Raw genomic sequence first — 25,492 nt, 5'->3', positions numbered from 1 at the left:
CTCCTCTCATAACACCCAGTCTTTCCTTCCCTGAATGCCATCCCTCTGGAGGTTTCTCCTTGCTCATGTTTTTCCTGCATGTGTTCACTTACAAAGGTTCAAGAGGAACATTAATGGAATCAATCTGACCAGCCAAGAAGAGTCTACAAAGGCCATGGGCACTGACCCCATCCCTTACTCCAAGCAAGGTTGTATATGAGTGTTATTCATTTGACATCTGTGAGAAGCATGTCAGGCCATAGAGAAATATTACTTTGCTTGGAAACAGGTGAGGATTGGTGACAAGAAGAGCATCAACCATAAAAACTCTGCTTCAGTGAATTCTGTCTGACCCATGCCAGTATGGAAGAGAGGACATTAAAATGTTGTTGATGATATAGATATATATAGATATTATATATATTAGTAGACAAATGAAAGAAAGTGAACCTCAACATATTTGGCATCAAAAAGTTCCCGGACTAGTTATTTACCTTAGTTTTAATATCTTTTGAAATAGTCACCTTGCATGACAATACACCAGTCCCAGTATTCCTGCCACTTTTGGAATCCAGCCTGCAAGTCGTTTTCAGTGAGTCAAGGACCTTCTGCAATTCACTCTAGATCTTGACAACTGTGATGTTTGAGCTGCATTTTCATCTTGGGGGAAGAGATGGAAGTCCAGAGGTGTTAAATCTGGTGAATAGGGTGGTTGTAGAAATGATACCATGTTGTATTTGGCAAGAAACTCACAAATGAAGAGAGCTTGGTGACAGGGTGCATTGTCATTGTGAAGAATCCAATTTTTTGCACTTCACAGGTCTGCTTGCTTTCAATAAAAATCTTCCCTCAAATGCTTCAAAACATCATTGATTGTTCTCCAATGATCCTCATGCACAAGCTGATAATTTTCTCCACATTTCTGGGGGTGACGCTCATGGCAGGTCTTCCAGATCGCTCATCATCTTCCATGGACATTCTTCCACTTTTGAGGTACTTGTGCCACTTGAAACATTGTGTACGACCCATTGTCTCGTTGCTGCAAGCTTGCTGAAGCATGCTCAATGTTTCTGTAGCAGTTTAACTCAGAATTTCACGCTGGCTCTTTGTTCCAACTTCCTGTCCATGACAAAAATCACAGACTACAACATACATACGATCACAAAAGCACAAATTTCACAATTTGCAAAGTAAACACAGGGATGTCACTTGGCACACTGCCTCATGAAGGGCATTGCTAGCTGTCACTGCACATGCAACCATGTGCTACGATCTGTTCGTGTGCTACAGAACTAGTCTGGGAACTTTTTGATACCATCTCATGCATACTTTTTAAACCTTTATGCTCATTAGTACTCAGCTATATATGAGATTACATGGATTTTCTCAAATGCCTCCCACCCTCTGTCTCAGAAGGAACTAATCTTAAAGATTTCGTTATTAGCAAACTTTATACTAATATACTTCACATTTTATGCCTGGAAGCAATCAATCAAATACTGGGTAGAGAAACATAGAGGGAAAATAAATGAATGCTTCAAAATGGATTTCATTACCAAGGACACACATCTGATACTAAAGGAGAATACCTTTAGCTTTGCTGGTAAAACATATCAACAAATAAAGAGCTCAGCTATGGGGACAAAATTTGCACCTACATACTTCATATACTAATTTAGTGATGGGATATTTAGAAGAGAAATTATACAAGGGAGCAGAAAAAAACTTTCGGGTAAAATTTCGAGAAGTATGTTATCGTAAAGTGGAAACACCTCCTTGATGACTGTTTTATTTTTTGAGAGAAATCAAATGATGATTTACAAATATTCAATAACATTTTGAACACCTTTCACCCATCTATTAAATTCATGACAGAAACCAGCCATAATGATTTACCTTCTTAGACATTCATGTAAAAATATGCAAATTTACAATGGATATTTATTACAAAACAAAAAATAGACACACCAATATTTGAACTCTTACTCTTGCCAACCTTCACATATCAAATGGAATATTCCATATAGAATGACAAGATGTATTTGTGCAATAGTGGTTGATCCATCAATATGTCAAATTTAACCCAATGAACTCACTTCCTAAAAAGATGGAATTATCTCTTAAAATTAATAGATAATCTATATATATAAAAATGAGAATGTGTGTCTGTCTGTCTGTCTGTCAGTGTGTGTGAATCCCTAAAACTCGAGAACTACGCAACCAATTTCATTCAAATTTTACAGATGCCTTACTTAGGGTTCCAGTTGTGTTTTAGTCAAAAAAAATTTTAACTTCTTGCAGAGTTCGAGCCCACAGCAACATAATATCTCCTCCACTATTTAAGTATTACGTATCAAAAGGGAAACAAAAACACTCATGTCAAATACTTTCACTTTAAAAATGAAACTATTCCACTAACTGAAACAATCACATTTCGATACTGTAATGACAGATACTTTCAGAGAGAGTGAGAAAGAGAGAAAGAGAGATGTATATGTACACGTATATGCATAGATATATATATATAGATATAGATCTATATGCATACATGTATATGTATACACATGTGTAGATGTATATATATATATAGATGTACATGTAATATATACATATATATACATATATATACATGCATACAGATATCTATACATATATACACCCATCACACACAAACACATGCACACAAACACACACATTAGTCATTTGTTTTCTTATCCAAAACTACGTCAAAAGTACTGAACGGATCTTTATGAAATTTGGAAATTATATTCTATGTATAACGGCCATAACTCCCATGAAAATTCATATATTTTGGATGTTGATGAAATTTTAACCCGAACATAACAGATGAGCATTATTTGTAATTCAACGGTACAACAGTGTAAGACTACCCTTTCAGATATACTTTCATTGTCATTTCTGCAATGTGGTGCATAAATTGTCAAGTAAATGAGACACATCTTTGCCTCCACTGATTCACTTGCAAAGTGTTGAGTAAAATTATTTCGTTGCAGACCTCCTTTGGGTCTTTTTATTATCACTACGACACACATAGTCCCCAGTTGGTAACATTAATTTCAAGGCCCTCCTAGATGAGAGACTGGCATTCCACTTAATGTCTATGTTCCATGCTGGCATGGATTGGAGAGTTATTAATGTAGAAATATGGTATCATAGCTACTAACAGTTGAGGGTTGCGTAGTCTAGACGGCGTTTTTAGATTTCATTATTCTCTTTAACCCGGGCAAAGCCAGGTATTTCTGCTAGTGCTATTATAAAGATGATGAAACTAGACATCATACAACTGAGGACACTTGAGAAAAATTTAAAGAAAATACTATTCTGTTTATCAGTACACATAAGCCAAGAGTGACCAATATATTCCACACTATAAAAACAAACCTACCAATACTTTTACAAAAAAACCAACATGAAAATTCTGGTAGAGGAAAATCTTATGAGGAATAGTAAACATCAGCCCCAAAATTTTAAAAATCACCTCACAAGAGCAAAATTCACATTAGAGGATAATACAGAATTCTCCGTGAAGGACTATGGGAATAATAAATGTGGAATGTATAGCAACAACAACTTCAAATATTTGGACACTGCTTCCCTTATATAATTTTAAAATGGATTCTCCATCCAAATAAATGCAGATTTGACCTGCAAAACACAGAATCTCAAAGACTGCATAACCAGTCCCAATTGCAAAGAGAATTATATTGGTGAAGTCAACAATTTCCTTTGCCAACATGCAGGAATCCAGAGGCAACACATCAGACAAAAAAGGATTATGTAAGATTCCACAGTAAGCATCTACAAATATGCAGAAACAGCCAAGATCTTTCCTTTCTACAAATGGACAAAGGATGATCTGAAATACAGGGAGGCAATGTAGCTACATCTTACAAAAAAAAATTTTGCATAAACTAAAAGTGCAAAAAGTATAGCTGTAAAAACATGAGAAATCCTTATTAAGAAGATTAGTTTCCCATAAGAACCAAACCAGATTACCACTGGATATTATTATTAATAATGTTCTCATTACTGTTACTAAAATAACTGGAAAAATTCACTTAAACAACCAATACACACCACATAAATACACTTTCTCACATGAATAAGCTTAAATGCATACAAGTTCAAAAGCCTTCCTAAATTATTCCATAGATTTCTTTTTTCTACAGTTGGGCAACATGACAATTGATCGAAAAAATTTTGTCATTCACACAATAACTGCCTAGTGAGTTAGGCTCTAAACTGGTTTTGAAAGTTGAAAAGGGGGCAAATTTTACATCATCTGAGAAAGCCACATCATACCACTGCTTCACACAGATTGGTTGATATATAGATCCTTCAAATAAGAGGTTATAGCATTAAGGAAGGTGGCTATATGCCAGATGATGTATGTTTAAGGTATGAAGACTGACGTCTTCCTGTAGGGGAGATATATGATGACACCATTTGGAAAAGGGAGATGGTGGTGAAAATGTGTCAGTACATAACTTCAAGTTACAAGAAGGTAAATATAAAAGAAGTGATACAGATTGGACAGAGCAAGTGGATAGGTAAGTTTATGACAGGTTGGAGGGAGAACAACAGATAAATAGAGAAGAATTCAGTGAGTGGTGAATACGGATGATGGTATAGTCAATTGTGAATATCAGTTGGAGGGGAAGAGGAAGAAAGTAGGAGTGGGTCAGTGAGGTAATAGGTGGCAGCACTGACGATTGTGAAGTGACAGAAACAAATTCAATGGTAAATAAGGATGGAAATAATGAGAGACAAAAGATGTATGTGGCAAGATTAAGAAGTGTTCAGGGAAAAAAGGGTGGTGAAAGGGGCATTCAGTGGAAAATAAGGTAGCAAGGGATGACACATGTATAGGAATATAAATATGTGTTTTTATTACATTCACTGATACTTATGTAACCACCATTTACTTTAAAGTTGAACAAGGTGTCCACATATCCATCACTTGGCAAGATACCAGAATATTCTCAACCTTACAAATATGATTCTGTAGGGAAGTTTGAATTATTGGATCTGTCATTAACTTGGCTCTAGCTTAATTAGTGTTACTTGATTTGTAAATGAACACACACATGCATATGTATACATAGCTTTTATTTTTTACTTGTTTCAGCCATTAAACAGTGGTCAAGGTGGGGCACTACCTTGAAGAATTTTAATTCAATGAATTGACCTCAACACTTATTTTTTCTTAAGCCTTGTACTTATTGTTTTGATCTCTTTTGCCAAACTGCTAAGTTACAGGTACATAAAGACACCAACACTGCTTGTCAAGCAGAGGGTGGGGGGACAAACACAAATACAAGAACATACACATACATACATATATATATTTATGATGGACTTCTTTCAGTTTCCATCTTTAAAATCTGCTCACAAGGCTTTGGTCAGCTCAAGGCTACAGTAGAAGACACTTACCTAAGGTGCTACACAGTGGGACTGAACCTAGAACTATGTGGTTGGGAAGTAAATGTCTTGCCACAAAGCTATGCCTGCACATATATAATACATTATCATCATCATCATTTAACATCCATTTTCCATGCTGGCATGAGTTGGATGGTTTGACAGGAGCTGGCCAGCCAGAGAACTGCGCAAGCACCATCTGTCTGTTTTGGCATAGTTTCTATGACTGGATGCCCTTCCTAACATCAGCTAAATTACAGAGTGTACTGGCTGCTTTTCATGTGACGCTGGTGCTGGTGATTTATACATAGCACCAGTACGGGTGCATTATATGTGGCACAATCACAAGTGTTTTTTTACACGGCACTGACATGGGTGCTTTTCTATGTGGCACCAGCATAGGTGACAATGAAACAGGTGTTTTTTACATGATACTTCAAAAGGTGCTTTTTATGTGGCATCAGGACTCATGAATCCACAAAACAGGACCTCTCAGCTGAGAGAGGGAGTGAGGGCACATGGCCATAAAGGACATAGAGTTTTGTATGAATGGTCATAATTTTACTCAGTCCTTTGTCATTTCTTCAGTGAGGCCCAGTGCCTGAAAATCTTATACAATATATATACATGAATACATGAATACATGTATACACACCCTCATACTTATAAATATACATGTATGTGTGTTTATAAATATGTGTATATAAATACACATAATTAATTGATAGTGCTCTATACAGCAAATTTGGTGAACATGCATATACTGATAATGTAGATTCATAATTAATTAATTTCTACTAAAGGATAGATAAAAACCTATGGTGTAAACAATGTTTACTTTTTACAGTAAGAACAAAATAGTATACTTTACATTTCAAATTATCTAAAAATGCTGAGTGGTACACAATGAACATAGCTTAGATACTAGCCTGTGATTGTGCTTAGAAACTGGCCTGTGATTGTGCTAAGATACCAGCCATTTATCGAAGCCCTTTAAGAAATTCTATCCTGCTATTAACCTTTTTGTTACCATGTTTCCGTTAAAATATGCTGTTTTTGTTTGAATTAATTTTAAAAATAAGGAAGAATTTAGTAATGTAATTTTCTCCTTATTAAACTTGTAATTGGAACATCAAATTGAGCACAGGTATGGCTGTGTGGTAAGAATCTTGCTTTTCGATCACATGGTTTCTGTTTTAGTCCCACAGCATAGTACCTTGGGCAAGTGTCTTCTACTATAGCCTCAGGCCAACCAAAGCCTTGTGAATGGATTTGGCAGATGGAAACTGTGATAAACCAATTGTACATGTATGTTCGTGTGTGTGTGTGTGTGTGTGTGTGTGTGTGTGTGTGTGTGTGTGTGTGTGTGTGTGTGTGTGTGTCTGTGTGTGTGTCTGTGTGTGTCTGTGAGTGTTTGTGTTTGTCTCGTCACCACCATGAGACAACTAGTGTTGGTGTGTTTGTGTCCCCATAGCAGTTAGAGACCAACAGAATAAGGACTAGGCTTAAAGAATAAGTCCTAGGGTCATTTGTTTCACTAAAACCCTTCAAGGTGGTGCTCTAGCATGGCCCCAGTCAAATGAAAGAAACAAGAAGTAAAAGACAAAAGATATTGGTAGAAAATTTTATCTCAGATCATTTTAGGACAGTGAATTTGTATCATTGAACTAGGGGTGGGTGTCTGAGATGGATTGGTATCAAAAAGGTTAAGTTGTTCTTGGTACAAAACTTTGGATGATCTGGTAATATCTTCTTAGAAAAGTTCATTTATAGTTATTCCCCCCCTCCTTTTTGTTTCCTTTCTAACATATTACAATTACAACTACAGCAACAACAAAGAAAAACAACTGCAGAAGTAAGAGCAGGTGTAACAACAACAATAACAACAGCAATCATGACTAAAGTAGTAAAAACAGCAGCAGCAACACAACTGTAATGGCAGTTGCAACAACTATGGCAATATGTTCATATTGCAGTAGCAGCACCAAGGACAACACCAATAATATCAGCATCAATAATAATTAGAACAATTACAGTAATAACAACAGTAACAACATCTACAACAATAATAGCAACTGTAACAACTACAGTACTAATTCTAAAATGAAGAACTTGAAATTTCAAGATACCTTTGTTCTACTTTAAAATCTATTAAATATCTACCCTGTTTTACAGTTAGCGATTAACAGGGTGGTACTGGTGGTAGTGGGTGCAAGGGAGAAAAGATAACAGTCGATATGAAGTGGTTGTGGGGATGGTGGTAATTCCTTGTCAAAAGGAAATACTGATTCGGGTGTATAACAAAAGTTTGATCTGTATGTGATTGGATAGCTGAGCACCCAATTTGATATATGTGTGTATAATTATATATGTATGTTTGTGAGTTTGAGTGTGCATATATTACATGTGTGTGTGTGTGTGTGTGTGTTATAATTTAGAACAAACAGTAAAAGGTTGTCATTATAGTACCTGGAGTTTCAAATGTCGGAGCAAAGAGCTATGATACATTCTTGTCAGCTATTAATGGCAACAGGCACTATGTAAAAAAAAAAAAAAAACATTGAACAAAAGGAAAGTTACTCTGATAGGTAGAAAAAGAAAACAAAAAACAAGATAAAAAATACACGCAACCATATTCTCTTGGATTATGTTACATCATATCTAGAAAAAACAAACACAAAAAAACAACAACGTGAGGACGTGGTACATGTAAAGTATTAGCAGACGCTCAAAGAAGGAAAGAAAGTTGCTTTAACATTTCAAGCAGACGCTCTTCTTCGGAAACAGAGGAAAGTCCAATAGAAGGGAAGATGGAGGAAGAAAATCGCCAATGATTCACATGAGGTTACATTTTGAAATGACTGGAAGGAAATGGATGAAGAAAAAGTTCTTTCTAAGACAGGAGAGTGTAAGAGAAGGAGGTATGTTTATATGTGTTGTTATGTGCGTACTTGCAAGTTTGTGGCTGTTTATATGTGTATGTGTGAGTGAACTTTGTGTCACTTAATGTTGTAGGAAGAATTCAGTATCAGGAGTGGCAGTATTTTGTGTAGTTGTGTGTCTCTACACATGTGCGTAGAGAAATGGTCAGTAGAAAGGTGTTTGACTGGCAGTTTGAAGTATGTGCGTGCATGTATGTATGAGTGCGTGTTGTGTGTGTGGGAGGTATGTGTAAGTTCATTGGCGTCTGCATGCATGTGTATGTGTGTATGTACGCGCGTGTGTATGCGTGTGTGTACATGTGTGTGCATGTGTGTATGTATATGTGCATGTGTGTATGTGTGTGTGTGTGCATGTGTGTGCATGCATGTGTGACATTTATGTGCATATGTATATGCCCATATATGCATAATTGTGTGCATGTATGTATGAGTGTTTGTTGTGTGTGTGGGAAGTATGTGTGTGTACATGTGCGTGTGTGTGTATGTGTGTATGTGTGTACGGGTGCATATGTGCGTGTGTGTGTATGTGCATGTGTGTATGTGCATGTGTGTATGTGTGTGTATACATGTATGAGTGTATGTGTGTGCATGTGTATATGTGTGTGTGCACGTGTGTATAGTTGTGTGTACATGTGTGCATGTGTGTGTATCTGTGTGCATGGTGTTGTGTGTGTTAGGTATGTGTGCATTCCTGTGCATGTGTATGTGTGTGCTTGTGTGTACATGTGTGCGCATGTGCATACATGTATGTGTGTGTTGTGTTTGTGGTATGTGGTGTGTGTGGGAGGTATATGTGCATTGATGTATGTGCGCATGCATATATGTGTACATATGCGTTTGTATGTGTGTGTGTGCATGTGTGTGTGTATGAGCATGTGTATATGTGAGTGTGTGCGTGGGGTTATGTTATGTGTATGTATGTATGTGCATGTATGTGTGTTGTGTGTATGTGTGTGGTGTGTGTGGAAGGTATATGTGCGTCCATGTGTGTACGCAACTGCATGTATATTTTCATGTGTGTGTATATGTACATGTGTGTATGTATGTGTGTGTGTGTATATAGAAATAAAATAAAATATAATAAAATAAGATTGATAAAAAGAAGTGGGGAAGGGTACAAGATGTGAAAAAAAAATTTTTTAATTAGTAGATGCAAGATAAAAAATAAGAAATAAAATTAAAATTACAGGGATAAAATAGAAATTAATACAATTATAAAAAATAACTCAATTAAAAAGTTAAACAATACAACGGAAAGAGAATGATAAAAAATCGAGAAGGGGTAACAGTGTAAAAATGTAAGTGGGTGCAAACATGGTTGCATTATTAAAGTTGCTTCACAACCATGTGGTTTCGAGTTCAGTTTCACTACATGACACTTTAGGGTAAGTGTTTTCTACTATAATTTGGAGCTGGCTGCTTTGTGAGAAAATTTGGTAAATGGAAACTATGTGGAAGTTTGTCACTCACATACACACACATGTGTGTGTGTAGCTTAGTATAATTATAGCAATTTAATTAAAACTAGGTATGATGTAACATAATCTCAAAAAAATACAGCTATGAACATAGTTCATGCAACATACACATAGTTTCAGGACTTATGTTGATTGGTTGCAATAACCATAAAGAAGAAATCTACATTATGTAAAAGAGATAGAAATACTTATTCACAGCTGGATGCCCTTCTTAACACCAACCACTCCAAGAGTGTAATGGGTGTTTTTATGTGCCACCAGCATGGGTGCCCTTTGCATGACACCGGGGTGCATTTACATGCCACCAGCATGGGTGCCAGTTTGTGTGACACCGCTATCTGCCACGACTGTGATTTTGCTCGACTTGACAGGTCTTCTTCTCAAGCACAACATAATGCCAACGGTCTTGGTCATTGCCTCCATGAGGCCCAGCACTTGGAAGGAACTCAGCCACTTTGCCTCTGTGAGGTCCAACGTTCAAAAGGAACTCAGCCACCTTGCCTCTGTGAGGCCCAATGCTTGAAAGGAACTTATCCACTTTGCCTCCATGAGGCCCAACATTCAAAAGATGTTCTTTACGAGCCACCAGTACAGGTGTACTTGGTTTTATGGGTCCTCTCAAGCACAGTACATCATCAAAGGTCTGTCACCAGTCATTGCATCTCTGAGGCTCGAAGTTTGAAGATCATGCTTCACCACCTTGTCCCATGTGTTCCTGGGTCTACCTCTACCACAGGTTCCCTCCACAGTTAGAGATCAGCACTTCTTATATATATGTGTATATATATATATATATATATATATATATATATATATATATATATATATATATATATATATATATATATATATATCATCATCATTTAATGCACTGGGTGCTTTTTATATGGCACCAGCACCAGTATAACTTCTGCTGTGATGGACAGGTTTTCCTGAGTACAGCAAGGTGCTAGATATCTTGGTCTTTTGTCATCTTTGTAAAACTCAATGTCTTGAGACTAGTCTCCAATACTTTGTCTCATGTCTTCTTGGGCCTCCCTCTTCCACAAGTTCCATCCATTTTGCATGATCAGCACTTCTGTAAGCAACTGTCTACATCCATACACATCACATGACCAAACAAGTGCAGTCTTCTCTCTTGCACACTGCATCTAATTACTATTATACTGAACTTTTCTCTCAATACACTAGTGCTCTGTCACACATGTACACTGACATTACACAAGCAGTGGAGGATACCAGCCTTCACATGTCCTCTGCTTTCAGGACCAACATCTCACTACCATGTAGCATACAATCTTCCTTTCACTCAGAGAGAGAGAGAGACTTTTAGTTTAACAGAGGTAAGGGCTCTCTAAATTACACTTTCCATGCATCTTCCTCTACAGCTAATTAGGACCCCTAGGTAGCAGAAATTATCCATTACCTCTATACTACCTCCAGGGCATTTGAGAAAATTGATTTCCTGAGTACCTGTAGCTTTTATAGCTCCTGTGCATCTTTCACATACAAACTCAACCTTCACTGATAATGATGGGACACATTTTAAATGCTAGTGTAGTAACGCATGCGTAGTCTCACGCATGCGTGGAATTCAACAACCAAGCTTTCCCGCTTTGATCGATCTCTTTCTTGCTGGCCAGCGATTGAGCAAGGACGTGTGTAGCTGTCTCTCTATCTTTCGAACTCAAGCTAGACAGCTCACATCAATATACCAACGTCTCAACAACCATGTTCTGACACACCGAAGACGTCTCACCAAACAAGATTAAAGATGTATATTTTCCACCATGAATAAATATTGTTTGTGTTGAGAGTCTGGAGTTCAGCGTTCCGTTCAATTCTTAATTTAATATAGGAAAGTCAGGTGTACATCTAATGATGTATAACCCACTTTCCTATAAAGTGGTGACCCCCCGACGTGATTCAGACACGCAGCCCGCTGAGCTACAATAACAACTATTTCTATATAACTGATAATCAACAAACCTATAAAGTGGTAACCCCGACTAAGAAAAAACGTGGCCATGGATTCTGGACTACCAACCTATAAAGTGGTGACCCCGACTAAGAAACAAACGTGGCCATGGATTCTGGACTACCAACCTATAACTGGTGACCCCGACTAAAGAACAAATGCGGCCATGGAGACTGAACTACCAAGCAACGATGACCACCAACGCCACCGACATCTCCAACCATAGTCAACACGACTTACTATGTACACCAAACTAAACCACCGCGGCAAATCTCTCTCTTCGATTCTGTTAGGTGACTTAGCTTCACCACGATAATAAACAGACAAGAATTACAGCCTGCGATACTTCCAATTGTGTACTCAAGAACTTGGTATAAAACTCTCACGTGTACTGACTTTCTATCTGCTGTAATATCTCACATACATATAGACGGCCTGTCTTTTATTATGTTCTTATATGTCGCATTCACACTCTCACATACACATACATCTTTTATGCCACACTAAATATCTCTTGTTATTCATTTTATACGGTTGTGTTTATCATCTTCTATCGTCTCCCTTTTACTGGCCATATGTTATCGTAGTATAACATATCATGTATATCATCTTTGATATATTATTTTGTGTTCGACTGTGTGACACGTTTAAATAAAAGGAGTCCTCTGTTTTTCCATTCGTCACCATTTTTCCTTGTCGTCACATGCGAACAATTTCATCTTGGGTTAAAAAAATTTTCTTCGAGGTTTTCGCTAATGGCCGTACAGAGATTTGTCTGTCGACCGTCTGTAAAAGCGCACCTCTTCAAACACCATCATCACCAAGCAGCCTTTTCGCCACCGGCTTCGTTCAACCAAGATTACCACCGCGACGACAACAACAACTACTACCAACTACGAGCATTCCCCCGACGTCGCCAACAGTTTCAACAGGACATCATTACCACCACACATACAGAACACAGCTATATTACAGTTCCTGCGCCGACGTCTTCTCCATCAATGTACTGTCTACCACAATGTCGTGCGCCAACAACCCCACCACCAGGGACACACCATATTGCATGTTTTCCTTTCATTCTTTCAGTTTGTACATTGCATGCATGTATCACACGAGTGTACATTTCATTTCTTTCATTTTTTTTGTGTGTGTTTGTGCTACATATTGTGGATGGTTTTCAGTGGCCATCCTGCCTCAGGCGTTCCAACAAAAAAAATTATATTATCGTGCGTTCCACACTGGCGAGGGGAGCCCTGTAGTAACGCCGTGCGCATGCGTAGTCTCACGCATGCGTGGAATTCAACAACCAAGCGATCTCTTTCTTGCTGGCCAGCGATTGAGCAAGGACGTGTCTAGCTGTCTCTCCATCTTTCGAACTCACGCTAGACAGCTCACATCAATATACCAACGTCTCAACAACCATGTTCTGACACACCGAAGACGTCTCAACAAACAAGATTAAAGATGTATATTTTCCACTATGAATAAATATTGTTATGTTGATAGTTTGGAGTTCTGCGTTGCCATTCATATTTCTAATTTAATATAGGAAAGTCAGGTGTACATCTAATGATGTATAACCCACTTTCCTATACTAGTATTTTAGATTATAAAAATGACATAGAGTACCAAATATATTTATTACCTAACTGATATACAGGAGTTCAATATATTATCTAAGATTTGAATATTACATCCTGGAGATGGTCACCACCACGAAGAGAGCATTCACAAGCTTGCTTTCTCATATCAAGCACACTGTGGCTTAGTATATCAACTGGAATGACTGCATTTTCTCTACAGATGTTTTGTTTTAGTTCCACTACTGTGTGGGGCATTCTTGTGTATATCCTATCCTTGAGGTAACCCCTCAGAAAGTAGTCCACTGGGGTTAGATCTGGTGATCTGGATGGCCAGTGGATATCACTAAATCTCAAAATGAGATGTCTGGGGAATTGTTCTCAAAGAATTGTCATTGACAGTCATGCTGTATGACTAGTGGCACCATGTTGTCTCCACATATGTGTCAGGGCAAACCTTTGTAACTCAGGAAAGAAGATCTTCAGCATGTGGTTGTAGTGCTCAGCAGTTACGATTACAGCTGTACCATGTTTGTCCTCAAAAAAAGCAAGGACCAATCACATATACATAAGTCACTGCACACCACACTGCAACTCTTTTACTGTGCAAAGGCCTTTCATACACAATTTGAGGTCTTTCACAACCCCAAGATCTACAATTTTGTTTATTAACATAACCAGAAAGATTAAATGAGCTTCATCTGATGTGATCAAGTGATGGATAAAATCCTCTTCCTCCCTGCATATATTGACAACCAATCAGTAAAAGTCTTTCTCTGCACCTTATCTGGTGGAAGCAAGTGTAGGTCTTGTTTTAAAATCCTTTTGACACTGGTTTGAGAAATATTCAACTGTTGAGCCAATCGATGCATGGCTTTGAGGGACTTTGTTTAATAGTACACCCCACACTTTGGCAGTTCTCTGAACTACAAGATGTTCAAGGTCAACCTGGGATTTTTTCTACTCAGATCACCTGTCTCATGGAAGTTTGTGACAACATGCAAGATCACCCTTCTGGATGGCGTCTGTCGCTCTCCTCCAAATTACTGTCGGAACTTTCTTTGGACTACAATGATCTTTGACTAGTGAAGTATGCTTCAACCACATATGTGATTTCTTTTGGAGTTCACAAAATTAGGAGGGTCACCAGCACCAACTTCCTGTAAAAATTTCTATTTCATTTTTATAATCCAAGATACTAACATCTAAAATGTGTCCCATAGTTATGGCCCACCCTGTATGTGTGTGTGTGTGTGTGTAAAGGGACTGTGACACAACCAAAGATTAGGCTCAATAGTGCCTCTCTTCTAATCTAGATATCTTCAATAAATATAAGGATATCTACAATAGCACATTAGAAAAAACAGGTTACAAACATAAAATTAAATACCTAGACTTAAGACATTATACAAATAAACGGAATAACATAAATGCCCAACACACACACACACACAGAGTAATAATAATAATAATAATAATAATAATAATCATTTCTACTAGAGGCACTAAGCCTGAAATTTTTGGGGAGGGGTATAGTTAATTACATCAACTCCAGTGTTTCACTAGAACTTAAGTTATCGACCCCAAAAGGTATGAAAGGCAAAGTTGACCTTGGTGGAATTTGAACTCAGAACGTGAAGACAGATGAAATACTGCTAAGCATCTCACTCGGCATGCTAACAATTCTGCCAGCTCATTGCCTTAATATTAGTAATAATGATCCTTTCTACTAAAGGCACAAGGCCTGAAATTTTGGGGGAGGAGACTAACTGATTCCATGGACCCCCAGTGTTCAACTGGAACTTGATTTATCGACCCTGAAAGGATAAAAGGCAAAGTCAACCTCGTCAGAATTTGAACTCAGAACATAGCGATGGGCGAAATACCACTAAGCATTGCTAATGATTCCACCAGTTCACCAACTTAATAATAATAATAATAATAATAATACTCAGTAACAAAACAGGCAAAGAAATATCTAATTGAATTCCAAATACAAAAAATCCCCAAATTAGACAAACTGGAAACAAACGCAGAACAGTCTAAGCATATGAAGACCCATGCTAAAACTGCAACCTTAGATATTCTTACTGATAAATGGCAAGAAAAGACTCTCAGTGGCAATTACCCAAAGAGAGCTAATAATGCCAATGTTGACAAAGCCTTTATCCATCAATGGTTAGTGTCTTCTGGCTTAAAATCAGAGACAGAAGGATCTATCATAACAGCCCAAGATCAATGCCTACCTAGAAAAAGCTACCAGGCCAACATCTTGAATAACGGCAATAGCTCAACATGTTGTGTATATAAACAAAATGAAACCATTGATCATGTTGTCTCCATGTACAGACTTCTTGCACCTACAGAGTATCTCAATAGGCATGATAGAACAGCATAATATATTCACTGGGTAATTTGCAAAGACTTGAACCTGCCCCATGATAAAAACTGGTGGGAACACAAACCTCTGCCAGTGCTTGAAAATGCCCACATCTCATTCATTTGAAACTTCACTGTTCAAACTGACAGAAAGATAGATGTGAATAGGCCAGACATTACATTAAAGGATTTCAGACAAAAATCATACATCTTCATCAATATGACTGTGCCAATTGACATAAATGTATTTGTCAAGACCTACCAAAAACTGAGCAAATATAAGGAGCTTGAAATAGAAATTGGCAAAATATGGAACCTCAAGGCTAAAACAATACCTGTTGTCATAGGTGCCCAAGAAATGATAGCAAAAGAGGCTGGTTGCTACCTAGCTCAGATACCAGGAAATCCAAAAATGGAAGAAATTCAAAAAATAGTGCTCATGGGAACTGCCCATATCCTATGCAAAATATTGTCTATATAATCCCCAAAATATTTTAATCTGTAAACAGTGTCAAAATACTTTTAAATGTACATGACAGCAAACATAATTTACTGTCATCTCAACATCAGACTATCATCTTATAATCAAAATACTTTTAAAACAAACTTCTAATTTATTTATGTTTTGTCAGACATTCTCTAAAACACTACTCTGTGTAAAACCAAATATATGGCACCCTAGTCATAACACCAACTTGAACTTCTAACTTGTTGTCTCTTGAGGTCTTTGAGTGAGACTTGGAATCAACTTATATAAATACAAAGCAAAAGCCAAACATATAATAATAACAACAACAACAACAATAATAATAATAATAATAACCTCCTATGGAATGTATTAACAGGTACCCTTGCAGGGAAAATATATACTTTCCTTGCGGAAAACAATCTACTTCCAGTAGAACAAAAGGGATGTCAAAAAGGATCCAAGGGCACCAAGGACCACCTTGTGATAAACAAGGTTATAATGAAAAACTGTAAACAGTACCAAAAAGACTTATGCATGGCCTGGATAGATTTTAAAAAGGCTCACAATATGTTGCCACATTCGTGGATTTTGGAAACACTTGACGTGTGGAATAGCTGAGAACAGCATGCCTATTTGAAAAACGCATCTTTCCTGTAACAACGAGCACATAGCTGAGGTAACAATCAAAAGAGGTATCTTCAAAGGAGACTCTTGTTTACCTCTGCTATTTGTTATAGCCTTGATCCTACTTTCTGTAGTCCTATGTAAAATCAGCATGCACTATGAGCTGAGAAAGAACGGACCTCGTCTCAACCACCTTCTCTTCATGAATCATTTAAAACTATTAACACAAACAGAGCCTGAAATGGAGAGTCTGGTTGTTACTGTGCAAATGTGCAGCAAAGATATAGGGATGGAATTTGGTATCTTGAAGTGTGTAGTGCTTACTTTGAAGCAGGGGGAAAACAAAGTATAGGGACATAGAATTGCCAAATGGAGATAGAATGGAAGGCCTGGATGATGATGGGTACACGTACTTTGGGATCCTGGAGCTGGACAATATCTTGCACAGAGAAATGGAAGACAAGGTCATCACTGCATATTTCTTGAAATCAAAGCTCAACTCAAGGAACCTTGTGACTGCCATCAACATATGGATTGTTGCTGTAGTCTGCTATAATGCACCCATCCTGAGATGGACACGAGCAGAGATTGACCAACTCAATCACACTACCCAAAAGACAATGACAGTGCATGGCACCCTCCACCCAAGCACAATTGTACACAGGCTCTACATGAAGCGAGGTAAGGGTGAATGTGGGCTGATTACCTTACAGGAGTGCATCAACAGTGAAAGAAGGAACACGGCAGAATATTTGGTAAACAGCAAAGAAGACCTGCTACAGTATGCTGCTAGTGCAGAAGGAGTTAACAAAAATGGACTTGAGAGTGCTTATGAATTCTGAACAAGAAGAAACTCTACTCTGTATGGAACTACATCGACAGTTCCACCATGAAACCAAAAAATTAAAAAACCAGAAAGCATCATGGAGGTGGCTCAACAAGGGTGACGTAAAAAAGAATACTGAAAGCCTAATATACAGCACTACCAGTGAGTCTTCTCAAGAATCACTTATTACCAGTCATCCCAGTCATCTTTTATCTCCTCTGTGAAATTCAAGATCCTGAGATTAGCTTTCACCACTTTGTTTCATGTTTTTCTGGATCTTCCTCTTCTGCAAGCTGCATCCAAATTAAGTTATCAGCTCTTGTTTATACAACTGTTCTCATCCATATGCCTCACATGTCCACACCAGCTCAGTTTTTATCCTTGTACACTGCATCTGATTCCTCTTATGCCTAGTTTACCTCTCAGCACATTTGTACTATATCATTCATGCACACTTACATTGCACATCCAATGGAACATGCTTGCTTCATTTCTCTCCAGTTTTCTCAAATCCTCTGCATTCGAAATCCATGTCTCACTACATTATTATGCAGCATTACAGTTCTAACACAAGCATAATGCAATCTTACAATCTGCTCTTCAGTCAGAGGGAAAAGACTTTTGTTACTAGGAATGGTAGTATCCAAAACCTTCTCCAACTCATTCTTACTATATGTACTTGTATGTATGCATATGTGTGTGTGAGTGAATGTGTGTGTGTGTGTGCATGTGTGTGCGCGTGTGTGTGTGTGTGTGCGTGTGTGCGTGTGTCCATCTGCATACCATGCTTAATATCAATACATCATGAAGAAGCAAATTTACTGCAGTATTCATCCAGAGGCAATATCTCTTATGGATGTGTGCTGTGTTTAAAGACACAGATATATCAGTACCAACTGCGTGCTAAGTGAAAATTCATCACTGCTGATGTAAGAATACAGTGGTTGGACAATCACTGGTGTTGTAATAAGCCACCCAGCTGAATAAAATTCCATCAGATGCAACAGAATCACTGACCACTTACCTGTAATATTTCTCCTACCACTGACCAATTGCTTCTAATATCTCTCCTACAACTGACCACTCACCTCTGATGCTCTTCCTACCACTGAGGAATCACCTTTAATGTCCTTCCTATAACTGACCACTCATTTTTAATGCTCCTTCTACCACTGACCACTCACATTTAAAGTCTCCCCTATTATTTACCACTCAACTGTAATGCCCCTCCTACCACTGACCAATCACTTTTAATACTTTTCCTACTACTGATCAGTACATTCTAGTGTTCCTCCGACTACTGATCAGTCACCAGTAATATCCTTCCTACCATTGACACTCATCTATGAAGTAGAGTGTTGGACTCTCCTTACTTGTCCGGTTAGGTTATCTGTAGTGACTATGTAGAAACAAATGATCCTCTGCATGGTCAGTCAACCTGCATGAAGTAGTAATCAATTCCCTTTTAAACCACATCCTGCCTTCTTAAAAAATGAAGTGCAATATAATATCTAGAGAAAAATAGGATGATCATGGCTGGAATATCTTTGATCATATGTCTCCTGGATCATAACTACCCTGATACCAACAACAATAGGAAAAAATTATGTGCTTTATTTAGCTGTCCCAAGCTATAATATGGTGAGATTTGAACTTTTGATCACATGGTCAGAGAATTAACACCTTAACTTCTCAGCTAAAATAAATATCTTTTTTAAACATCTGTTTGTGTTTTAACTCTTACCAAAAGTAATCCAGTTATGACATTTTGTTTTGTCTATCTAGAACTACTTTTGTAAGACAATAGTATGTGATTTACAAGAATTTGGCAACAATATCTAGCAGGTCAAATGACCTTGTAGAGTCTCTCCTGTTGGTTTATATTTTTGTATTAAGAATATGTCTGTGTCTGCATTCCTTGTCCTACAACGCCCTATATCACATCCTGCTGCACACACACACACACTACATCACTACCACACCACATCACACACTATGCACCATAATCATACAATCTGTGCCAACACCATACTTCAGTAGTTGTATCACAGGATGCACAAAGACAAAAGCAATTTCAGTAATTCCAACTGATGCAGTATCAAAGATCGCAGATAATGAATAATAATAAAAATACATAAAAAATAAGATTTAGGAAAAATAGCCATTTGAATAAGAGTCTCTGAACAAAATGTCTGCTAAACAATAGCTTCAATTGCCAGATACAGAGAACATCCACAAAACAACTTTATTACATCTCAGCCTTTAAATAGTGCTGGAAACATTTCCCAATCAAATCTATCTGGTGAATCAAATAAATTCAGTCAGAATTTTTAACTATAAACCCACTTTCTAAATTGTTACACCATTAAACAGGCAGACATTTTTGTTCTTCTATTGTTGACTGTACTATTTTTTGTTTTTCGTACCATCTATTTCTATGTGCATCAACCCTTTGATGATATACTGCCTGCATTTCTGAACAGCACATTATATAATACATTACATGAAAATGGCATATATATATATATATATATGTGTGTGTGTGTGTGTGTGTGTGTGTATTGTCATCATTATTGTTTAATGTAATGTCAACTTTTCCAGGCCCATATGGGTCAGATAGAGGTAGATTTTCTTTGGCAAGATGCCCTTCCTATCATCAACCTTCACCTGTTGCTAAGTAAGGCAATATATTCTAATAATCAGACATGTATCAGAAAATTGAAAATTAAGGACATGCCTTGCATGATGGTGACACACAGAGTTAATTGGAAGCATAATGAAATATTTCATTTGGTATTTGTGTACATTCTCAAATTCTCAATTCATTGATGGAGAGATAAAAAAAACTGCCCACTCATCCTAACCTGAATGGGATACCATACCCAGTGGGTATGATACCATACTCAGTAGCTTCTCTATTTCTGTGGTCAAAATGGAGCAAAAAGTAAACACACAAAATTGATCTTTGGCTTTTCAAATGTCAGAATAATGATGTTAGTTAACAAGATGTTGTGCTGTGGGATCAAACACAGATCCATGTGGTTATGAAATAAACTTTTTAACCACTGAACCTCACAAGCAGCGAATCAGAAGACAACTAGGGGTGAATTATGGCTGTGCTGGCAAGTAGAGTAAATCTCTGATATAAAGGAATAGGAACTAAAATACAAACACATGTTCTCATACATAAACTCACATATAGCTGCACATAGAGACATCAATATCAGTGTATTCAGAAACTTTTCGTTCTTTCTATTTCCCATTCCCTCTCTCTCACACCATCTATTTTGCTCTCTCTCTCTCTCTCTTAATCTATATCTTTACACACACACTTTTATTCTGTGTTTAAAACTAATAAAAGCAGACAATATTTAGAAGAGTTATATATTTCAGGAATAACTTGAGGTATATAGTTCAAACCTAAACAGATTTGTCAGCCATGGAAAAATGTGCTCCTACACACACACGCACACATGTATTTGCATATACATATGTATGTCTATGTGTGTATGAGTGTGTGCATGTGTGTGTGTTTGCATGAGTTCATGTGTATGTGTGTATCTGTTAAAAATCAGTTACTTTTTTATAGAATAAATTCGAATAATATTTTTAACATATCTTACCCACCCTCAACACACACACACTCACATACATACATACATATACATATACATGTGTGTATGTGTGTGTGTATATATATATATATACATATATATATATATATATATATATATATATATATATATATATATATATATCATCATCATCGTCGTCGTTTAACGTCCGCTTTCCATGCTAGCATGGGTTGGACGATTTGACTGAGGACTGATGAAACCAGATGGCTACACCAGGCTCCAATCTGATTTGGCAGAGTTTCTACAGCTGGATGCCCTTCCTAACGCCAACCACTCAGAGAGTGTAGTGGGTGCTTTTTACATGCCACAGGCACAAACGCGAGTCAGGCGGTACTGGCAACGGCCACGCTCAAAATGGTGTATTTTATGTGCCACCCGCACAAGAGCCAGTCGAGGGGCACTGGCAACGATCTCGCTCGAAAGTTCTTACACATGCCGAGGGCACAAGTGCCAGAAAGGCGACGCTGGGCACAGGTGCCTTCACGATTTCGCTGTCCCCAATAAGTCTTCGCAAGCTGAGTTTCGTGTCCAATGAAGGAGACGACATTGGCATGGGTGCCAGTCGTCGAATTTAACTCGCTTTCGATTTCACTTGCCTCAACAGGTCTTCGCAAGTGGAGTTTAGTGTCCAATGAAGGAAGGTATGCATAAGTGGACTGGCTGAGGCCTTAGATTTAGGTCTCACTTGGCTTGCTGGGTCTTCTCACGCACAGCATTTAGCAGAGTTTCTACAGTTGGATACCCTTCCTAACGCCAACCACTCAGAGAGTGTAGCGGGTGCTTTTACGTGCCATCGGCACGAAGGCCAGTCAGGCGGTACTGGCAACGGCCACGCTCAAAATGGTGTATTTTATGTGCCACCCGCACAAGAGCCAGTCGAGGGGCACTGGCAACGATCTCGCTCGAAAGTCCTTACACATGCCGCGGGCACAAGTGTCAGAAAGGCGACGCTTGGCACAGGTGCCATCACGATTTCGATTTCGCTTGCCCCAATAAGTCTTCGCAAGCTGAGTCTCATGTCCAATGAAGGAGACGACGTTGGCATGGGTGCCAGACGTCGAATTTAACTCGATTTCGATTTCGATTTCACTTGCCTCAACCGGTCTTCGTAAGTGGAGTTTAGCGTCCAATTTAACTCGATTTCGATTTCACTTGCCTCAACAGGTCTTCGTAAGTGGAGTTTAGCGTCCAATTTAACTCGATTTCGATTTCACTTGCCTCAACAGGTCTTCACAAGTGGAGTTTAGTGTCCAATGAAGGAAGGTATGCATAAGTGGACTGTTTGAGGCCTTAGATTTAGGTCTCACTTGGCTTGCCGGGTCTTCTCACGCACAGCATATTTCCAAAGGTCTCGGTCAGAAGTCATCGCCTCGCTGAGGCCCAATGTTCAAAGGTCGTGCCTCACCACCTCATCCCAGGTCTTCCTGGGCCTACCTCTTCCACAGGTTCCCTCAACTGCTAGGGTGTGGCACTTTTTCACACAGCTATCCTCATCCATTCTCGCTACATGACCATACCAACGCAATCGTCTCTCTTGCACACCACAACTGATGCTTCGTAAGTTCAACTTTTCTCTCAAGGTACTGATACTCTGTCTAGTATGCACACTGACATTACACATCCATCGGAGCATACTGGCTTCATTCCTTGCGAGCCTACGCATGTCCTCAGCAGTCACAGCCCATGTTTCACTGCCATGGAGCATGGCTGTTCGTACACATGCGTCATACAGTCTGCCTTTTACTCTGAGTGAGAGGCTCCTTGTCACCAGCAGAGGTAAGAGCTCTCTGAACTTTGCCCAGGCTATTCTTATTCTAGCAGCTACACTTTCAGCGCACCCACCCCCACTACTAACTTGGTCACCTAGATAGCGGAAGCTATCAACTACGTCTAGTTTTTCTCCCTGGAATGTGGCAGAAGTTGTTTTCTGCACATTTACAGTGTTTATAGCTCCTGAACATCTGCTACATCAAAAACTAACTTCCTAGTTAACCTTCCTTTGATATTGCTGCACCTCTTATGTGTCCATAGCTTGCACTGGGAGCATCTTATAGAGTTTCTACCCACGCCTTTTCTACAGATCGAGCAGGGCCATCTACCTGAAGGGGTTTGTGTGTTGTCTACCTTCTTACTTATTAGGACTTTGGTTTTTGCTAGGTTGACTCTAAGGCCCTTCGATTCTAGTCCTTGCTTCCACACCTGAAACTTCTCTTCTAGTTCTGATAGTGATTCAGCAACTAGTGCAAGGTCATCAGCATAGAGGAGCTCCCAGGGCATCTTGTCTTGAATTCCTCTGTGATCGCCTGGAGGACTATGATAAATAGGAGGGAGCTGAGGACTGAACCTTGGTGGACCCCTACCTCTATCCGAAATTCTTAAATGTACTCGTTGCCAACTCTCAACTTACTGATAGCGTCTCTGTACATGGCTCGCACAGCTCTCACTAACCATTCTTCTATCCCTAGTTTCCTCATTGACCACCAGATAAGGGATCGGGGGACCCTGTCAAAAGCTTTCTCCATGTCAACGAAAGCCAGGTACAGAGGTTTATCCTTGGCTAGGTATTTCTCCTGAAGCTGTCTTACCAGAAATATAGCATCAGTGGTGCTTTTCTCAGGCACGAACCCAAACTGCATCTCATCTAAACTGACCCGCTCCCTGAGTAGTTGGGCTATGACCCTCTCCGTGACTTTCATTACCTGATCTAACAACTTGACACCCCTGTAATTTTTTGTATCTAAAGCGTCACCTTTACCTTTGTAAAGGTAAAGGTGACGCTTTAGATACATTGGGTATGACTCCTTCGTGTATCACCTGGTTAACAATACGGGTAACTAGGCTATAGCCGACACTGCCAGATATTTTGAGCATCTCTGCAGTGATACCTGATGGGCCGGGGGCCTTCCATGTCTTCATACTCTTAATTGCTTTATCTACCATGGTACTGTCAACTCGGATAGCTGGTCCCTAAGTTGGGTCGACATTCGGCAGACTCTCTTTCTCCCATTCATTCTCTTTATTGAGCAATCTTTCGTAGTGGCGTCCCCAAACCTCTTTCTTTGCAGCCTCGTTTAGTGCAAGCGTACCATCATCCATGCGAACACATTCCTCTCCCACGACATCACGATTCTCTCTCACACACTGTCTTGCAACACGAAATACCTCAAGTCTTTGGTCCTCACGGCGCAGAACATTGGCAAACTTTTTCTTATCTGCCTCCCCTCTGTCTAAATAAACCTGTCGCCTAGCTTCCCTTCTGGCAGTCTGATACAATTCCCTGCTACCACCGTTCTTCCAGTCCTTCCAGGTTTGTTTCTTTTCCCTAATTGCCCTGTCGTCAATATTGTTCCACCACCACGTTATTTTTGGTCGAGAGAGGACTTTGCACCATCCCCAGATCTGGTCAGTGGCCCTCAGCAGGTTGTCCCGTAGAAACGTCCAGTTGTCTTCTACATCATTTGAAGCTACATCCCCCTCTATTTCGTCAAAGGCTTCGAGTAATACGTCTCTAAATCTCTGTCCATTCGCAGGATCTTTGAGCTTCCAGACCCTTCTCCTCCAAGCTGGTCGTCTTCTAGGCAACCACTTAGCCCTGATCTTGAAGTCACTAACTACTAGTCTATGTTGTGGGGTATATTCTTCGCCTGGGAAGGTTTTGGCATTTATAAGCAGCCATCTTTCCCTTTTCCTGGCGAGGATGTAGTCAATTTGGCTAGTGTGTCTGCCAGAACGGTAGGTGACTAGGTGACTGGCAGGCTTCCTGAAGTTAGTATTGCAGACCATGAGGTCATTTACATCACAGAACTCCAGCAGCCTGGTTCCCTCCTCGTTGCGGGAACCAAAACCATAGCTTCCATGTACGCCATAGAAGCCCCCTGAATGTTGTCCAACATGACCTATATATATATATATATATATATATATATATATATATATATATATATATATATATATATATATATATACATACATACATACACACACACATACATCTACATACACACACATATCTTTCTATCTTTCTTCTATTTTTTTACTTGTTTCAGTCATTAGACTATGGCCATGCTGGGGCACTGCCTTGAAGAATTTTAGTCAAACAAATCAAACTCAGTATTTATATTTTTAAAGTCTGGTACTTATTCTATCAGAATCTTTTGCTG

The sequence above is a fragment of the Octopus bimaculoides genome, chromosome 14, assembly GCF_046866305.1.
Source record: "Octopus bimaculoides isolate indiv1 chromosome 14, ASM4686630v1, whole genome shotgun sequence".
NCBI lineage: Eukaryota > Metazoa > Mollusca > Cephalopoda > Octopoda > Octopodidae > Octopus > Octopus bimaculoides.
Note: the sequence above shows the minus strand (reverse complement) of the source record.